The sequence below is a fragment of the Geotrypetes seraphini genome, chromosome 5, assembly GCF_902459505.1.
Source record: "Geotrypetes seraphini chromosome 5, aGeoSer1.1, whole genome shotgun sequence".
In the NCBI taxonomy this organism is placed as follows: Eukaryota; Metazoa; Chordata; class Amphibia; order Gymnophiona; family Dermophiidae; genus Geotrypetes; species Geotrypetes seraphini.
The window spans coordinates 137732260-137750214 of NC_047088.1; positions in this window are offsets into that span (position 1 = coordinate 137732260).

The following is a 17955-nucleotide window of genomic DNA, read 5'->3' on the forward strand; positions in this document are numbered from 1 at the left end:
CATCCTCGTGTCACCTACCTTGGCTTTCACATCTTCCAGGGTACTCGGTCCCTTCCTCGTACCCAGGTTCAGGCCGTCTGTAGTCTCCCTGTCCCTGATAACTGCAAGGCTCTGTGCACCTTCCTCGGTATCGCAGGATACTGTTGCATCTGGATTCCTGATTTCTCTTTCATCGCCCATCCCCTATGCGATTCCACTAGGGGCGCGGACTCAGCCTCTTTTGTCTGGACCCAACTCCAGGATCGGGCTATCCGCTGCCTGCAAAACTTCTGACTCAGGCTCCTGCCCTTGGCCTTCCTGACCCCTCCAAACCTTTCCAGCTCTATGTTCATGAAGGATCCGGTATCGTAGCCAGGGTCCTTGTCCAGTTCCTTGGCTGATGGCGTAGGTCCATCGCCTATCTCTCTTGACAATTGGATCCTGTTGCCGCTGTCTCAGATCTCTTACAGCATGCTAACAAACTCACTTTTGGCCAGCATATTGACCTCTTTGTCCCACACTGTGTGACCTCTCTTCTAGAACATAAAGGCTCCCTGTGGTGCACGAATGGACGCCTCCTTAAATACCAATTCCTTCTTTGCGAAAACCCTCAGGTCTCTCTTGTTGTCTCTTTACTCCTTGACCCCTCCACTCTCCTTCCCGTCTCCTCCCAGCCAGTGCACAACTGCCTTGACACCGTTGACTTAGTTTATTCTTCCCATCGTGGTCTCACTGACATCCCACTCTGGGACCCTGATCTCACTCTTTTCACGGATAGCAGTTCATCTGTCACCCCTTCAGATGCCCATATCGCTGGCTATGCAGTGGTCTCTGCCACTTCCCCTTTACTCATTGGCCCCCTGCCCTCTGGCACTTCCGCCCAAAAAGCTGAGCTGTAGGCCTCACTTCTGCCCTGCGCCCCTCTGCATCTCAGTCTTGCAACATCTACACTGACTCCAAATATGCTTTCCTTACCTTGCATGCCCATCTGGAAACATTGAGGTTTCGTTACAGCCTCTGGCTGCCTGATCCATCATGCTCCCCTCATTCTTGACCTCCTTAAGGCCATCAAATTGCCCTCCCGGGTCGCAGTTATGCCCTGTCAAGCCCACCGTCGTGTCACTGATCTCGTCTCCCGCGGCAATGCCCTTGCTGACCGCACAGCCCAAGCTGCCAGCCTCTTCCATCCTCCTTCGGCTCCTCTGTACACAATCATTCCTTTTCTGGACACCCTTACACCCAGTACACTTCTCAGGAACAGACTTGGGCCTGCACTCTTTTGGGCCAGTCTGTCCTGAAAGGGGGGTGGATACAAATATGTGCCAATTCAAGTGCCAATCCAGACCCACACACTGATACATCAAACGCGAGCACAGCGGGTACCCTCATATTCATTCCTCAACATCTGACCCTCACGATTGTCAAAAGATGCCATGACCTGGCGCACTCTGGAGACCCTGCTATGAAAATGACCCTCAAAATACATTTCTTTATCAATCACCTTAACCAGCTAATCCGGAATACGGTCCGAAAATCCCCCAATTAGATGACTACCACCTCCTGGACACCAACCCATTGGAACACATTTGATGCAGGTCCTGTCTGTAGATTTTACCCACATGCCCACTTCCCGTTCCCTCAGTCACCTCCTAGTTTTCACAGACACCCTGACTAGATGGGTCGAAGCCTTCCCTACTCGCACTGAACACACCAGGGACATAACCAAACACCTCTTGAATGATATAATTCCATGCTTTGGTCTCCCCGTTTTCATAGGCAGCGACAACGGCCCCGTCTTCATTGCTGATGTCGTCCAACAAACTGCTCAGGCTCTCCAAATTAAATGGAAATTATATGCTGCTTACCACCCCCAGAGCTGAAAGGATGAACAGAACTCTTAAGACCCTTCTCACCAAATGAATTGAATAAACCTGCCCTGTCCTGTTGCCTTCCGTTCTTTTTCAGATCAGGTGTACCCCGTCAAAACCCACTGGACTGTCCCCGCTTGAGCTCATGTTTGGCCACCCACCGCCCATCATGAATCCAGACCCTGGTTCCTTTGCTACTCTGGGATCAGATAATAATAATAATAACAGTTTATATACCGCAAGACCTTGAAGTTCTATGCGGTTTACAATGATTAGAAATGTTACAGATTGAGTGAATAAACAAAGTTACAGATTGAATGAATAAACAAAGTACAGATTTAGCGACAGGTGGTTCTTGCGCTCGGTTGTTAAGGACTAAGATTGAATAGGTTGGTTTCCTAAGTATTTCAGGAATAGATATGAGTCGCATATATGCTGAATAAACCCTGTTGCTTTCTTCAAGTCTCTGATTATTGTGTCTGAGTGACCTTTCAGCCAGAGAACAATACTGGATTTATAGTTTAAAATCGTATTTTCCATTTGGTATTGTAGGGTCATGAAATGGTTAACTGTTGTTTAAAATATTGCTCTGGCCTACATAGTTGAAAACAGTGTACAATCTACTGACCTCATCTGCCTAAAATGTATGTCCCTACCTTACCACATTGTAAGCTAAATAGATAAGAGTTTGAGCCATGATGTGCCCTACCCTTCTGTACATGTAACATTTAGACCTGTAAGATTTAGATAAGCAGAGAAATGCGCTAGTTTCCTATAGGACTATAATACGAATGATTGTGTATCCCTGAACCTATCATAAGTGCTGGCTTAGGATCAATAATAATTGTAGAAAGTTATAGAAGTAACAAATGAAAATTGTAGTTTTTGCATATATTAAGTTTGCATGTGTTTAGTGAAAAGGGCATAAAAGTCCATGCATTTCCTGATTCTAACACTCTAGTAGGCAGGCTGTTAACTGCACTAGAGTCCGGTATGCTGTAATAAACCTCTTGTACTTTCTTCATGCCTCTGACTTTGTGTGTCCAAGTGATCTTTCATTTGGCTTCCGAACAGGGACTTGAAGGTCTCTTGACCATTGGTTACTCGATTGGTCACTTGTTTCTGGTCCTATGGCTGACGTGTCTGCTTAGCCGGCTGCCTTCCTTTTGTGGGGTTGGCAGACCTCAGGACGTTCGACCACTTCAACTGACTTATCTAGTCTCAGTTTAAAGTACAAGAATCTGTATCAGTTTAATTCTGTCCTACAGTGGCCACCATCTAGTAAGTGGAAATTGATCATCCCTATCCTGTCTCTTGTCTCCTGCCTAGTAAGCCACTTGATCCATTGCTGAAGTCATGGGGAGGGATTCTAGGAACTGTTATTTTCTGATTGAGTAACTGAACTGAAGTCTGTTGTGTTTTGTGTGTTTGAGAGTGTCTGAGATGTCCTTGAGGACGAAGTGAGTGTGGACCTGTTAGTACCGCGTTTCCCTAGTCCGGAGATGGGCAGGGCCAGGAATACAGGGAAGTGTTTTTGTCCTCCATTGCACAATGGGGGTATGTCAGTCTACTTGTGGGGACCCCTTGATACAATGTTAGCTAATTTTAAAAAGGGATTTGGCTCTGATTATGGGACTACACTTAACAAATCAACCCTTATTCGTCTGTGCCAGTTAGAATGGCCGACGTTTGGTGTGGGCTGGCCCCCTCTGGCTCCCTGGAAAAGGACATAACCCGTCAGGTTTTTATGCATTCGTTTGCTGTTGGTTCCTCTTCCAGTCAGCCCATTTTGCATTCCAATGGGAAAACCCTTCCACTGGACAAACTGCCCAAGTAACCTGGACCCGTCCACCCCAGGGCTTTAAAAAATAGCCCCACTCAATTCAGTACCGCCCTTGCTTCAGACCATGCCAATTTCTTCCCTTCATCTGATTCCCAAGTCCTGCAGTATTCCGGATTCTTTATGAGTTCTGTCTATCCAAATGTATCAGTGTACTTTCAAACTGTCAGTTGTTTAAAGCAAGAGGGGAGAGCAGTGGCGTACCAAGGGGGGGGGGCGTGGGGGGCGGTCCGCCCCGGGTGCCAAGCCCTGAGGGGGTGCTCCTGGTCTGGTCTGGTTCTCCACCCTCTGTTCCGGGTGTCGCGTCTGGAAACAGCCTGCAGCAAGATCGCGATGCCAGCGATCTTTGCCTGCTTCGGCTGTTTCCTCCGCCCCGGTCCCGCCCCTCCTCTGACATCAGAGGAGGGGCGAGAACGCGGTGGAGGAAACAGCCGAAGCAAGCAAAGATCGCTGGCATCGTGCGATATTGCTTCAGGCTGTTTCCCCAGGGAAATGAAGCGGGGAGGCCGGGGGAATAAGCAGTGCTTCGTGGTGGTGGTGGTGGTGGGGCCGAGCGGTCCTTTGAGGTAGTGGGGGGGGGCAGCAGGCCTTCAGGGTGGGACGGGCAGGCAGACCTTGTGGAGAGGGGGGAGACAGGCCTTCAGGGGGACAGGCCTTCATAGAGAACAGGCAGGCAAACTTTCAAAGGGGGGACAAGCCTTTGGGGGGGACAAGCCTTCGGGGGGGACAGGCCTTCAGGGGGGGCAGGCCTTCAAGGGGGACAGGCAGGCCTTGGGGGTGGTGACAGGCCGTCGGGGGGGGGTGCAGGCCTTAGGGGGGGGCAGGCCTTCCAGGGAGGGCACAGGCCTTCAAGGGGGGGACAGGCAGGCAGGCCTTCAAGGAGGGGACAGGCCTTCGAGGGGAGTTTTGGCCTTCGGGGGATGCAGGTCTTCGGGGGGGTGCAGGCCTTAGGTGGGAGTGCAGGCCTTCAAGGGGGGACAGGCCTTCAGGGGGGCAGGCCTTCAAGGGGAACAGGCAGGCAGGCCTTCAAGGGGGGGACAGGCCTTCGGGGGGTGAGAGGCCTTCAGGGGGGGTGTAGGCCTTCAGGGGTGGGATGCAGACCTTTAAGGGGGGACAGGCCTTCAGGGGAGGGGGGCCCTGGTGTAGAAGTACACGGAGGGAAGGGGGAGGGGTTCAAAGAGACGTGCATATGCCGGACTTTGGGTGGGAAGAAATAATGGGTCTGAAAATAGAGGAGAGAGAGAGAGATGATGGACATGGGTTTTAGGGAGGGAAGGAATAGAAAGGGAGAGAAGTTGGACACAAGAGATGGTGTGGAGGGGGGATAGAGATACTGGTTAGGAGGGTAGTTGGGAAAAGAAAGGGAGAGATGGTGGACCCTGGGGTGGTGGGGAAGGAGGGAGAGCTGCTGGATGAAAGAGTAGTTAAGAAAAGGTGGATCTGTGGAGGGAGACAAAAAAAGGAAAGATGCCAGACATCCAGGGGAGAGAAGGGAAATGGAAGGGGAGGACAGAGATGGCAGATGGATGGTTAGCACGGAGAAAGAAGAAAGAAGGAGACCCTGGCAAGCAAGTTATCAGAAGACAACCAGAGCCTTGGACCAACAAGATTTGAAAAATAACCAGACAACAAAAAGGTAGAAAAACTAATTTTATTTTCTGTTTTGTGATTACAATATGTCAGATTTGAAATGTGTATCCTGCCAGAGCTGGTGTTAGACCGCAAAAGTGAGCTAGGATTTAACAGAGAGAGGAAAATTCCTTTTGTTTCTTTATTTTATTTACACCACAGCGCCAGTGTGGTTAGGAGAAGCCAAAGGGGGGTGAAAAAGCTATAAAATAAACCCACCAGGATGTTTGAAAAAAACACCCAATTAGGCAGGAAAATTGAATCGATAAACCAATTCAATAGGCTGAATCGAATCGAAATTTTTTTTCCTGAATCTGGCAGCACTAGTTTGCGCTACTGTCTTAGACTTTAGGACCTGGGATTGGGGAGAGATGGCATCCTCAGTACTTTATAATGCAAGTGAAATGAGGATTTGGTCAGATTTTTGAAGGGTCTGCACTCTGCAGAAGAAAAATATTGTATAGGCCGGGGATATGAGACAGCAGGAAATGGGAACTTTTCTTCCTTCTATTATTGTGAATGGAAAGGCTGAGGATGTCAGAGAGTTCAGTTAAAATATGTGCTTTATAAGAAAATATAATAATGTGTTTTATAAAGTTTATAGCATTGCTGGCTTACCCGGTGAGGTGTTCCTAGTGGTGGTGGCGACAGCGTGTCAATGTGTTGAGAGGAAGAGGTGATCTGGGAAATTCTGCTGAGCAAACTCCGGGCCCATTTCCACCCCCCAGTTAGTCCACTCCACTCAACTGGTTCACACACTGAGTGGGTCTTTGGGTGTTGTTCCTGGGTAGTTGTTTTGGGATCTCTTCCAGTGGTTTGTCAGTATCTCCTTCTGGTCCAAGGAAGTAAACTTTGTTAACCTTAGCATTGACCTACAGAATATGTTTGTAACAGCGTTGCTTGTGTGGCATTAGTCTATGTAGTGATCAAAAGAAAAAACCAGACCTTTGCACATTTTTGCACTATATGATGGGTGTATGAGGAGATTCACATTTCCTGCACAGCTAAATCCGTGTGAAGTTACCTTGTGCTGTATTTGACATCTAGCAAAGTCTCTGTTTGGAAGGAAAGATCTCAGCTTAAAAATGAAGTGGCCAGAAGTTATGGTAAAAGCAGATAGCGTAGCTGGTTTTAAGAAAGGTTTGGACAAATTCCTGGAGGAAAAGTCCATAGTCTGTTATTAAGACATGGGGGAAACATCTGCTTGCCCTGGATCGGTAGCATGGATTGTTGCTACTCTTTGGTTTTTTGACCAGGTACTAGTAACCTGGATTGGCTTCCATGAGAATGGGTTACTGGGCATGATGGACCATTGGTCTGACCCAGTTAGGCTATTCTTATGTTATGTTCTCATCTGTAGGGGCCTTTGTTTTCACTTCTTATTTTAATGTATTTTTTTTCTGAGAACTTTTCAGTGTTTTTTATAATGGGAACAAAAATGGAAGAGAATTAATGTGTGTGGAATGGGGGGCGGGGGGGGAACTAACTTCTTCAGCTAAATAATTCAATCCACCTCAACCAGACATAGGAGAACTCATGCACCATTCACACACCCTCCAACCAAAAACGTCAAAAGAAAAAAACAGTTCGACAACCTCCTAGCCATTTGAGCTGCAACAGTCGACCCCCAACTCTACAACCTATTGACCTCGACCACAAACTACAAAACCTTCAAAAAAGAAATAAAAACCCTTCTATTCAAAAAACACATAAAACCGAACTAACACAATCAGAACTGTCCCAAGCATCACCTGCAACTACTCCATATGTACTTCTGATGTCATGACAATTCAGACATAATTTATGTTATATTATGGTATGTTTGGAATAATGGTTACATATATGAGGTTCAATAAAAGAAAATTTTCACTGCCTGTTTCTATTATGACCATTTATTCAGTTTCATGGTTATTACAAAAAAATATTTTTTTACATGGGGGGGGGATTGTCAAAAAATTATGGGCCCCGGGTGCCACATACCCTAGGTACGCCACTGGGGGAGAGTACCCCTCCTCCTCATTTTGTGCTGATAAGGGCTATGAAGTGTATAGCACTTCAAATGCAATTTCTCCTGAAACAGATAAGTAGGGTTAGATTTAAAGTTTTTGGCTATGTTATAAAATGTTTATGTATATTCAGAAATGAATGAAAACAAAAAATATGATTTCTGGTACTTATATTCCATGCTAAAAAGTTAAACCTAAGGAAATAATTCTGAAAAGACTACATCTGTAATTTAATCTCTTTGATCTTTAAGCAACTCTCTCTCCTTTGTGAAATTCTGTACAGAGGAGTAAGTCTCTACTGAGACCCATGTTGATTGTAAAAAAACAAAAATGAAAAATGTTTAAACTTGTGAGTACAGTAAAACCTTGGTTTGGGAGCATAATTTGTTCCAGAAGCATGCTTGTAGTCCAGGGCACTCGTGTACAAAAATATACATACTTGTATTGCAAGCCCTTGCTCGTTTGGAACAGTCACTGTACTTCTGCAGCGTCATATAGAGAGGAACCATTGGCTCAGTTGTGATAATGTGATGCTTGCATACTGTATGTATGGGTATTGCAAGACGCTGCTGGTATAGCAAGTTAAAATTTAATCATTGCTTGTCTTATAGAACACTTGCAAACCAAGTTATTTGCAATCCAAAGTTTTACTGTATATTCCAATCTTTGTTTTGTATTTCTGTTTATAAATCATGTAAGTTTAGGTATAAGAGTGTAATTTTTAGGAATGCTTTTGTATGGAAGTAAATATTTTTGCCAGTCAGATGATAGTGAAGGGACTGAAGCTGAATTTTAGCTTAATTTTACAAGTCAGCTCTTTGGGGTAGGAACCTGATACAGATAGTGGGTCTGCCTTTTAAATTTTCCTGTGGCCATATTTCCATTGATTCCAAGTATGCCTTCCTTGTGTCACCTACCTTGGCTTTCAAATCTCCCAGGGTACCAGGTCCCTTCCTAAACCCGTGTCCAGGCTGTCTGTAGTCTCCCTGTTTCTGACAATCGCAAGGCTCTGCACCTTCCTTGGTATTGTCAGATACTGTCGTATCTGGATCCCTGATTTTTCTACTATTGCCCACCCTCTGTATGATGCCTCCAAAACTTCTGACTCAGGCCCCTGCCCTCTGGCCCTTCTGCCCAAGCAGCTGAGCTGTATGCCCTCACTTCTGCCCTGCGCCACTCTGCCTCTCAGTCTTGCAACATCTACACTGACTCCAAATATGCTTTCCTTACCTTGCATTCCCATAGGGCCATCTGGAAATATTGAGGTTTCATTACAACCTCCGGACGCCTGATCCATCATGCTCCCCTCATTCTTGACCTTCTTGAGGCCTTACAACTACCCTCACGTGTTTCTGTTATGCACTGCCATGCTTACAGATGCGTGACGGACCTTGTCTCTCGTGGCAATGCCCTTGCCGACTGCACAGCCCGAGCTGCCAGTCTCTGCCCCCTCTTTCGGCTCCTCTGTATACAATCATTCCTTTTCTAGACACCCATACACCCAAGACACTTCTCAGGAACAGACTTGGGCATGCACTATTTTGGGCCAGTCTTTCCTGAAAGGGGGGTGGATACACTGATACTTCAAACGCAAGCACAGTGGGTACCCTCATATTCATTCCTCAACACCTGGCCCTCACGATTGTCAAAAGATTATGGTCCGACAGTGTGTTGTTGGTTCTAGAATAAAATCCCCAATCAGATGATTGCCACCTCTTGGACACCAACCCATTGGAACATATCCGATGCAGGTTCTGTCTGTAGACTTCACCCACATGCCCACTTCTCGTTCCCTCAGTCACCTCCTAGTCGTCACTGAACGCGCCAGGGAAGTAACCCAACACTTCCAAACGACATACTTCCACTCTTTGGTCTCCCTGTTTCTATAGGCAGTGACAACGGCCCTGCTTTCATTGCCGATGTTGTCCAACAAACTGCTCAGACCCTCCAAATTGAATAGAAATTATATGCTGCTTACCATCCTGAGAGCTCTGGTCAGGTCAAAAGAATGAACAGAAATCTTAAGACCCTTCTCACGAAACGAATTGAAGAAACCAATCTGTCCTGGCCTGTCCTGTTACCCTCTGTCCTATTTCAGATTAGATGCACCCCATTTAAACCCACTAAATTGTCCCCATTTCAGCTCATGTTCGGCCGACCACCACCCATTATGAATCCAGACCCTGGTTCCTTTGCTACTCTGGGATCAGATATCCTCCAGAGTCAGGTCCAATCTTTAGCTAAGGCCCTTCAAGAGCTCCACAAATGGGTCCTGGAGTCCCACTACCAATAGCTACACAAGTCCATGGGTATATCCCTGGAAATACAGTATGGCTGAAAACTTGGAAGTCAGACCCCCTGAAACCTAGATGGGATAGGTCCTTTTACTGTCCTAATTTCTTCTCTTACAGTTGTCAAGGTGTCCGGACATGAAACTTGGTTCCACTACAACACGGATCTTCAGCTGAAGCTTTCTAAGACCTCAAAAAGTTCTGAATATTTACCACTGTACTTAGCAGGTGTTCTGAATATAATTCTTTATAAGTGTTTGAGTTTAATTGACTGCCTGTGGTTCACCACTGCCTTTAGCAAGTGTCTTGAGTATAACTGTTTGAAGTTTTCTAAGTTGTGCCTGAAAGAAAAATGAGCTTCCTATGTTAGCATTGTAGGCATCTTTTGTCTTATATATATCTGATATTTGTGTTGCCCTCACTTATGTTTCTTTCTTCTGTATTTCTTTCCTATTGTACTTAACAAGTGCCCCTAGCCCTTTTGCCTGTTGTTTGTTTGCATGAAGGGGTTAAGTACAGAAAGTGTCAAACATCTGAGAGTATTTTCTGTTTCCAATCTACTGGTGATGAAGTTTAAAAGTGGGCGGAAATCTGCATTGATAATGTTGAGTGTCCACTTATCAACCAGACTCTTATTGTAGACCCCACTCGCCCGGTGTCTTTGTATTGTGATACATGTGTGCTATTTGATGTTGCCCATGGTCATGGTTTTGCTCCTAATACAGTTTTGTGTGGCTCCCTAGATTATTATACCAAATGTGCTAAGTATATATGTCTGTATAACCTGATGCCTTTAAGAACTGCCCCTATGAGGAAACCTTCACTAATGGTGGAGCCTGTCCTTTATGAGAAAGTGTCTCGTGGGCCACCTACAAAAACCCTCATAAATACCCATCCAATACCCCTCTGCATTCCTTACTATAGGTCCTAGCTCCGGCCCCTTGTATACTACAGGCCACTGTAATCCCATGGTTTTCACTATCACTGACCCATATAACTGGAATGCCAATGTCCAAGTCCAGAAGGCCAGAGACCGCATGGTATTGTATATTGATGGTAAAAGGTGAGACCCAGGTACTGATGTATATGTCCGTATTGTATCCCGCTCATGTGCTCCTGTCCATCACTCTGTGGTGTTTCCCCAGTTTTATGAAATTATGAAAGTAGATGCTGATATCCTGTAATCACTAGAAATCTGTTTATACAGTTTGCTGAAACTATAGGTCAGACTCTTAATATTAGCAATTGTTTTGTATGAGGAGGGACTGGTATGGGAGAACAGTGGCTATGGGAGGCAAAGCAGCTGGACATGTTAAATGTGACTTCACAGACCCTCACTTTTACGTCAGGTCCACGACCTTCACGATGGGCCTTGCGAACCTCCATTGTTGCTTCCCACTGTCTTCAGCGCCCTTCAGACACTGCTTAATGAAACTTCCCATGAATGATGGTCCGCTCCTGATAGTTGATATTGGCTCTGTGATCTGTTTGCCTACTGTTGGTTGTCTGTTAACTGGACTGGTACATGTGTACTTTGCATGATCCGTCCCAGCTTCTTCCTGCTACCGCTGGGTGAATACCTGGGAGCCCCTGTATTCAACACCAGGGGTCGCCAAAAGCGGTCTACTTCCACCAATTCCCTTAAAATAGGTGAATGGGGTGATGATTGGCCTGCAGAATGGATCATTGCTGTTTACGGACCTGCCACATGGACCGAGGACGACACCTGGGGCTATCGGACCCCAATCTATATGCTGAACTGCATTATTCATCTACAAGCTGTATTTGAACTGATAACTAATGAGACCACCTGAGCTTTGAGTACCATTGGCAGAGCGAATGCTAAAATGCACACTGCTATCTATCAGAACTGCCTAGTTCTAGACAGAAGGTGGTGTCTGTGGTAAATTTAACCTCTCCAATTGCTGCCTTGAACTTGAGTAAAGTGATTGAGGACGTTGTGGATCGTATCACCAAACTGACTCATGTTCCTGACCAGACCTGGCGTGACCTTACTGCAGACTAGATGTCTGGTACCTTCAGCTCCTGGTTGCCCTCTGGTTCAGCACTGGAGACCATTTTGCTGATTGCCGCCCTGTCTTCTCTGCTCCTTTGCTGCCTGCCCTGTGTGGTCCCCATAGCCATAAAGCTGCTCCACTGAACTGTGGACTCTGCTGTCAACCGTTCCACTGCTGCATTGGACCTTGCCGTCTCCCAGTATCGTCCCTTACCCACTGGGGACCCTGACTTTCCTGACCCCTAACTTTATTTTGTCAGGTTTGGCTCCTTAGGTACGCCAGCCTGAAAGGGGGGAATGTAGGGTCTTGAAATGGTTAACTGTTGTTTAAAATATTGCTCTGGCCTACAGAGTTGAAATCAGTGTACAATCTATTGACCTCATCTGCCTAAAATGTATGTCCCTACCTTACCACATTGTAAGCTAAATAGATAAGAGTTTGAGCCATGATGTGCCCTACCCTTCTGTACATGTAACATTTAGACCTGTAAGATTTAGATAAGCAGAGAAATGAGCTAGTTTCCTATAGGATTATAAGTTATATCCCTGAACCTATCATAAGTGCTGGCTTAGGACCAATAATAATTGTAGAAAGTTATAGAAGTAACAAATGAAAATTGTAGTTTTTGCATATATTAAGTTTGCCTATGTTTAGTGAAAAGGGCATAAAAGTCCATGCATTTCCTGATTCTAACACTCTAGTAGGCAGGCTGTTAACTGCACTAGAGTCCGGTATGCTGTAATAAACCTCTTGTACTTTCTTCACGCCTCTGATTTTGTGTGTCCAAGTGACCTTTCATTATGAATGAAGCTATAGATTGGCATGTGGCAAGCAATATAAACAGTTGATCATTTATTACAAGACAAGACCAGAATTATTGTTTGCCAACTTATAAGCAACATATTTTTTTTTTAGTTCAATAAATTTTTATTCAGTATTTTAAAAAATACAAGGAGCAATTCAAATACATAAAAGTAGTATAACATTTTGCATTAATATACAGTTATTTATAAAGGCCCATATTATTAAGAAAAGCTCAGAGTATTGGATTTGTTTGTGGTGATGTATGACAATAGAAAGTGAAATAGGACAAAGTAAAAATTGAAAGAGAGAGGAAAAAAGAAGAGAAAGAGAAAAAAAAAAAAAATTTTAAGAGAAGACAGGAGTGTCTACATAGTAGAGTGTACATATGAATCTAAAAATGACCAGGGTGATTTTTTGTTTTTCCAATTCATGGATTTACGGAGTGAAATTTTATTTTCATATGCATATGATTCAAATCTGTGGTACATACATAGAGAGTTCCACCAAAAAGTATAATCTAATAACGAAGATGATTTCCAATTTTTCAGAATATGCATGAGAGCAGTCACAAACATGGTATCAATAAGCGACATATTAACATTGAACTCTTTTAGGCTTTTGGATTCTGGACCACAATATGTATCACATTTATAAGGGTTTCCTTTCAGCACAGGAATATACTAACAACATCTCCTCAATCGTAAAAAACTTTCTATGATTAACCTTCTAGTCCCCTGTAGCTGAGATTTATAGACAGATATATATATATATATATATATATATATATATATATATATATATATATATATATATATATATATATATATACACACATCTCATAACCCGTATAAGGGTGCTCCAGTAATTTCTGTTTTTTCATTCAGGAAATCAGAATGTTATTTTCCTAGCTCTGACTTGAGCCGGTCCACTAGGGGGTGGAGCGTGTCTCCCTTTGCTGTAGGATTGAGCTAGCATTGGAGAGACAATCTATGATGCTAGAAGGGCGGACTTACTGGGAATAGGAGGATTAATTTCAACTGGAGTGAGGGGGCTGGGGAGTGTTCCATAAGGTTTAAATACTCTTGCTTTTATTTGCAGTATAAGTGCACCGCGGAGAACCAGCTTTTGATCCTTACTGCTTTGGGAGATACCCCTGAGATTGCCCCTGATAAAGGATACGAAATGGGGCTCTGTAGGGCAATCAGCTGGCACCCTGCATGATATAACAAACAGCGGTTTGCAGATAAGTTCCTGTTTTTCAGCCATTTTATTAAGGGTTTAAAATTCACCAGGCTTTATATTTCTCAGGAGCTTTTTCACCAATGTCATTTAAAAGCATTGTTGATTTATTTATTTCAGTCCTATTTAAATTTAATTCTCCACACTATATAGACACTAGGGTTTGGGTGATTGATAACAATTTTTGCATTTACTTATAGTTTAAAGAGAAAAAGAAAAAAAGCAGTTTAAAAAAAACTTTTGCACTATGAATTACAGATTTTTAGATTAGCCCAGAGTGTTTTAAAATGATGTGAGTGGGTAATGTCTGCCAAGCACGTTGGTGTATTTGGTGGTGTTGAACCCTGGTGAACTCAGATAAAACCTTCCACACGAGTTCCCACTTACTGATGTAACACTCTGTTTACAACTTCCAAACAAACATTTGGTATAAGGGGCTCAGTTAGCCTGAAACCCTTCAGGTGTCTGGAGATTAGAGAGCAGATCTAGTTTTTGGAGTCTTGTAGTTAGAAACATGCTGCAACCTGTAATCTCTATTATCAAGAGGATTGTGAAAAACAGTCGTACATTCCATGATCTTACACATTTGACATGTACCACATGTCCTATGACTCTCTTCAGTGGTCAAGTCATTACTGTCCCTGTTTGGTAATAAAGCAGAATGTAAAAAAGACATATTGAAAATAGTGTTTTAGCAGTAGGGAATCATTCATACCACATTAACAACAACTCTTGACATCACACCATCAAAATCATAAAGTATAAAACAACGGAGAAAAATAAACCTCAATTGCGAGAGGCCGGGACTACACAAGTACCCGAGCCAACTCACATCATCATTGATTTATAAAAAAACTCCGTGTACATTTAAATAAATGACTTCATTCATACGCAATTAGTATTTTTCAATGATTTTTTCTTTTCCAAAAGATTTTTTTAAAAATGGTGTGAGCAATATAAGCAGAGTCCAATAATTTAGAACTTATTTATAGCATAAACAGGATCCCAAACTAACTAAAAACTAGACGAGGGCTACAGCTCAACTTTATAGGGAAAAGCAATTGTTGAAGCAAGGAGTTTGGAACAAAAATAAGAGAAAAACATCCACTCATCTGGAGATGCGACTTGACTCAAAAGATTCTCAGTTCCTTATCCCGACAGAAAAGTCTTTCTGTTTCGCCAAGAAGGCTACTTCAGGGGAAAATTCAATGTCCAAATATCTTACGCTTCTTCCAACGCCACAATTGTAAAGCTGGCTCCTCTCAAAATGGTTCCGGGATTGCGAGACGCGCCCGGCTCGAACAAAAAGATGAGCGAACCGGGCGGCTTGACGTCATCACAAAAACGTGATGCGTGATAGGCTAAACCCCAGCTATAAACAAACCAAATTAGATTGCAAATCTTATATTTCATAGGACATTACAAAGTTCAAGATTAGCGATTATCAAATTTCCTATGATGTCGCAAAAATCAAAAGAAAGGTTGCCATTCATATACGGTGTTGAGACCACGAGGCTCTAGAATTTGTAAACGATTGATCCATTGTTGTTCTTTCTGCCATAGCACTCTCCTGATATCCCCTCTCCTTAAAGATACAGTCAGCTTCTCAATCACCCAACATCTCAGAGGGGATATCAGGAGAGTGCTATGGCAGAAAGAACAACAATGGATCAATCGTTTACAAACTCTAGAGCCTCGTGGTCTCAACACCGTATATGAATGGCAACCTTTCTTTTGATTTTTGCGACATCATAGGAAATTTGATAATCACTCCCTCCCCCGAATCCAGCACCTCCTGCCTCTGCAGAGCTCTCGCAGCTCCTCCTCGTCCTCCTCCAGCCAGGCTTCAGCCATCTACACTGGCTCCAGACTTGCAGCGTTGTGGAGGGAGGGCGATGTGGAAACCATCACAGGCTCCTTCTTGCGATGGGAAAGCAGGCTCCTTCTTCTGCGCATGCGGAGGCACAAAGCACAGACGCATGGAGTTTCAAGTGCGCATGCGCGCTATGGGTTTTATTATAGCGAATGAAAAAATACTTTCTCTGGTTTGTTCTAAATGTACTACCTACACGTTTCATAGTCATTCTATTTTTTGAAATGATAAACAACTGTTATTTATCTAGCTGTTCCACCTTACTCATAATTTTATAGATTTCTAGCATGGTTAATTAGTGAGGTAAAAGAGGCCTTTAAAGCTGAATAACATTGGAGAATACATTTGCATTTGTTTGAATACTGCTTGAGTCCATTCAATACTGTTTGTTAAGATAAATGGATTTTGATAGCTCCCTCAGTATGTACATCACATATTTATTAGTAATTCACCTTATATCATTATGTTATTTCTTAATTTATCTCTCACACACAGATATAAACCCATCGTCTAGATTGCGTCTAAGGACGCCTAAGGTTGAAGTAAGCTTGGTTAATGCCGGAAATGACCTTAGGTATACGTAGGCACCACTGTAGATGTGATTCACGTCAAACATAGGCACCAGAAATGTAGGCTTTGAAAACCCTGGCCTACGTTTCCGGTGCCTATATTTGAGGTAGCCATGATTCTATAAACAGTGCTGTTGCGTGATTGACATGTGATAAGTGGCCACCTTATAGGATCCAGCTCTTAGTACTTGCCACAACTTGGTAAAAGGGCTCCTTAATTTAATTAATTAATCTCATTTTCTAGCCCGTTCTCCCAAAAGCTCAGGACGGATTACATAAGAACTTTCATAAAGCAGACATTTCACAAAAACTAAGGGCATGACTGGTCATAAGTTAATGGGATACAAAGGGGGAGATAATTGCTGAACTTTCACAAAGGCTAAGGTCCAGATTGGTCATAAAATAATAGAAGGGTTACAGAAAAGAAGGTGGCAGTCTGTCAGAGTCTGTGTAGCTGAAAAGGAGGTTCTTCACTGCTCTTCGGAATGTCATCAGTGAGGTTTGAGATCTTTCCCACATACTAAGCCCATATTTAATGTGGCAGTAAAACGAGGCTTTGTTTTTATTTACACATCATGCAGTAATGCAAATCTGCTAGCTGGTTAATACTTCCATGCCCACTTCTTCCCCCTGCAAAAAAAATCAGAAAAAGAACATAAGAACTTAAGAAGTTGTCTCCACTGAGGCAGACCAGAGGTCCATCTTGCCCAGTGGTCCGCACCCGCGGCGGCCCATCAGGCCTAATTGCCTGAAGAGTGCCCCTGACTAATTTTGTAACAGCCTCTAATCCTATCTCTATAACCTACCTCTACTCCTATCTATACCCCTCAATCCCTTTGTCCTCCAGGTACCTATCCAAACCTTCTTTGAAGCCCTGTAGGGTACTCCTGCTTATCACATCCTCCGGCAGCGCGTTCCATGTATCCACCACCCTCTGGGTGAAAAAGAACTTCCTGGCGTTTGTTTTAAACCTTCCCCCTTTCAATTTCTCTGAGTGTCCCCTTGTACTTGTGGTTCCCCATAATTTAAAAAATCTGTCCCTGTCTACTCTTTCTATGCCCTTCATGATCTTGAAGGTTTCTATCATGTCTCCCCTAAGTCTCAGCTTTTCCAGGGAGAAAATCCCCAGCTTCTTCAGTCTGTCAGTATATGAGAGGTCCTCCATACCCTTTATTAGCTTAGTTGCTCTTCTCTGGACTCTCTCAAGTACCGCCATGTCCTTCTTGAGGTACGGCGACCAGTACTGGACGCAGTACTCCAGGTGCGGGCGCACCATTGCACGGTACAGTGGCAGGATGACTTCCTTCGTCCTGGACGTGATACCCTTCTTAATGATGCCCAACATTTTGTTTGCCTTCCTTGAGGCTGTGGCGCACTGCGCCGACGCCTTCAATGATGTGTCTACCATCACTCCCAGGTCTCTTTCAAGGTTACTCACCCCTAGCGGTGATCCCCCCATTTTGTAAGTGAACATCGGGTTCTTTTTCCCTATATGCATGACCTTGCATTTCCCTATGTTGAAGCTCATTTGCCACTTTTTGGCCCACTCTTCCAGCGCTGTCAGATCTTTTGGGAGATCTTTGCAGTCTTCCGTGTTTTCAACCCTGCTGTATAGTTTGGTGTCATTCGCAAATTTAATAACCTCACATTTTGTTCCTGCTTCCAGGTCGTTAATAAATATATTGAACAGGAGCGGTCCCAGCACCGACCCCTGCGGAACTCCGCTCGTGACCCATTGCCAGTCCGAGTAATGGCCCTTTACTCCAACCCTCTGTTTCCTGTCCGCCAGACAGTTTTTGATCCATCGGTGGACCTCCCCTTGCACCCCGTGGTTCCATA